Genomic DNA, 3,169 nt, shown 5'->3' with positions numbered 1-3,169 from the left:
GAAAAAAACCCTCTATATTAATAGTAAACATAGGTTCAAAATATTACACTTTAATCAAGTTATTATCTAACCTTATTTGTATGTTAATATAAGAAATAAAATTCTACTAGTGGAAAAATGTACTGTAGAGGGATTAGAATTTTCATAAAGCAAATAAGCAATGGTTATGATCTTTGACTTCTGCAATATCATTAATTACTTGTTCCTAAGGTATAATACATATTTAGGACAAACTTTATTTTTATCAATGATTAAGAGAAATTATATTTCAGTTTGTTATATAATTTTGAGTTTGCTTGTGAATTTATTGTCCACTCTGATGAAATTCACTATTGATTATTTTGCAAAATGACTGATGATCTGTTTTACTGGGAACAAGTCTCTAAATTTCATATCACTGGGTTGTGTTAAAAGTATGGTTGTCAAGGTGATATGCAGGTTATCGGGAGAGAAAGACAGCAATGATCCTACCCAGTGGTGGACCATGTTTGTTACAACACCAACCTTCCTGGCTATGGCCCACTGGTACAGTGGCATGACTGTTAGCGGTAACCAACCACTTTTTAATTGCATTTGAAGCTTGCTCATAGAAAGAATTCATTCTTGGTCCTATAAACTTGTTAAAAAGCCCATGGCTGGTGATGTCATACTAACTAAGGTGGAGCCTACACTTGGTATTTTGCTAAATGCTTGTGTGGTCAATTTGCCTTCTAAATAGCTATGTTTATATCTAGACGTTTGTACTGTTCTCAGTCTTGGTAAGAAAATCTTTTTGTGTGGGCATGAGTCAATGCAGAGACTCATTAAAGTCCTAAGAATAAGGACTGTGAGTGCTCAGTCCTAGATAAGACATCTTTATAATCCCCCTCCCCTCCACATACACTAAGATTCAGAGAACATTGCAGAAGAGGAAGCAGAAAGAATGTAAGAGCCAAAAGTTTGGGAGGACAGAAGTGACATGGTATCTTCTGGACATGACATGTCTGTTACACTTGTGACCTCAGAGCAGCTATGGTTACCTGTAGAAGATCAAGCCAGAAAAAAAAGAATCAAGCATGAATGGGGTATATGCTCTCCAGGCCTCACCTCTACCTAAGGAGCTATTGGCAGTTGATAGCTGCTGAGAAAGAGACTCATTGTTCTTTGGGGGTGTGGCCATCGATGGCTTGCCTAAATGCTCCAGGGAATGTCCTCACACACATGCACATATAGGCCACTGTAATTGGACTTTGTGAATCATTTAAAAGAAGAAGAGAAGGAGGAGGAAAAGGAGGATGATGAGGAGGAGGAGATGAAGCTGGGAAGGGGAAATGTTGGGGAGATCCAGGGACAGTTGAAGGTAGGGACTGGAGACTGGATATGGTTATATTTTATTGCATACTACATAAAACTCTGATAGAAGAAAGGTTTTATAAGGGCACATTTGTCAAATTTTAAATCCAGTGTCTGCTTTGAATAGATTAGGGCAGCAAAAATTAGCTATTAAGGAGATGGAGAGATGGCTCATCACTTAAAGCGTACATGTTGCTACTACAGAGGACCCTAGTTTGATATGAAGCACCCATGCCTATAACTCCAGCTTCAGGGAATCTGCTGTCTTCTGGCTTTCATGGGAACCCTCACATGTGTCATATATTCACACAAGCACACACATACACATACATGTTTTAAAAAATCTTTAAAAATTAAAAAAATTGCTATCACAATTCATAAGTTCATAAACTCAGACACATTACATATTACTGTGAGATGGTGCAATATGCTAAAATTCACACAGGAGCAAGCTCTCCTATCTCAGTCTAGCCAAGACATTTGTTCGTTTCATGCTCATTTTTTTACATTATGTCAAGGACATAAAGCCACATGAGTTAGAAAATGAGTGATTGATAATATCAGCATCACATTATATATTAAAGGTATGGTTTTTCCTTATACAGATAAAATGAATAAGAAAGAAAAATAATGCTTTCTTCCTGCAGCCCAGTTGATCACCTTTCACAAACTTTCTTTCTGCACTTTATTTGGACAGTGGCAAAATGTAGGTGTGCCAGCTCTCAGTTTATTTGTACTTAGATCTGTTTTTTGTTCTTTCTTTCTCTTCTTGTCACATTGACATACATTGTTGGGACATGCTGTCCTGGCCTCCATCTGCACCTCCCCCGCAGTGACCTTTTGGGCCTCGTGGTTCTTCAGTCTCAGAATTGTTTACCAGCTCATTTTCTGGTATCAGGTCCTGAGAACACCATGACCTGGCACTGACCCTATGGTCATGCGATGGCTCCCTCGCCCCGGTTGGGTCAGCTGCTTTCTGGGCTAGGGTATAAAAGCAACCTGGGGCTGAGAAATAAAGGCTTCTGCTACACTAAAAGTGTGATTGTCTCTTCAATCCTGACATCCTCCACTCAGAGATCAGCTTCCTGCTGTGCAGGCATGGCAATTGGAGGTTCCACTGAGATTTGAGAAAGAGAGGTAAGCGGACAGGGTCATCCCAGGCAGGCAGGGGCATATTGGATTATGATGGGTAATACTAGCAGTAAACAGGAATTGCAATAATAGGTTAAGAAGCTGATATAAGAACAAGGAACAGCAGTAAAAACAAAGACGGTAGACACATTCATTAAAACAATAGCAGAGGTCAGTCCCTGGTTCCTAATTGGAGGGGGACTAAATATCCCTGACTGGGAACAAGTAAGACGGGATTGTCAAAAGAAGTTGCAAAAGGAAGGCAGTGATACCTTCCCAATAGCTTCATTTTCTTTGTGGCACCTGGTTAGAGATGCTTTATTAACAGACAAAGTGAAAGTAAGACAAGAACTTGAGGTGGCGAAGGAAGTTTTGCAAGAAATACAGTGGAAACCCGCTGGTCTTTGGGATCTGCTGATGATCTAGACCAGGAAAGAGGGGCATGTGGAGGTTCAGGAGTCTTAAGCTCTGCCACATCAAGACCACATAAACTGGGTCCCTATGACCCTGAATCTCCTGAAAGTAGTGAGGGAAGCTCAGAGGAAGAGGAGGAGGAGATGCTTCACAAGGAAATACAGGAACTAAAAACAAAATTAAAACATATCAGGTTAAAGGAAAAGACACATCATCCTCCTCCCTTGGCTCCACCCATGGAAGAGTGGTGGTGGAGGTCGCCAGACTATAAAAATGATGTAGAGCCAAGGGT

Source organism: Nannospalax galili, unplaced genomic scaffold (genome assembly GCF_000622305.1).
Source record: "Nannospalax galili isolate Female #2095 unplaced genomic scaffold, S.galili_v1.0 scaffold946, whole genome shotgun sequence".
Classification (NCBI taxonomy): Eukaryota; Metazoa; Chordata; class Mammalia; order Rodentia; family Spalacidae; genus Nannospalax; species Nannospalax galili.
Note: the sequence above shows the minus strand (reverse complement) of the source record.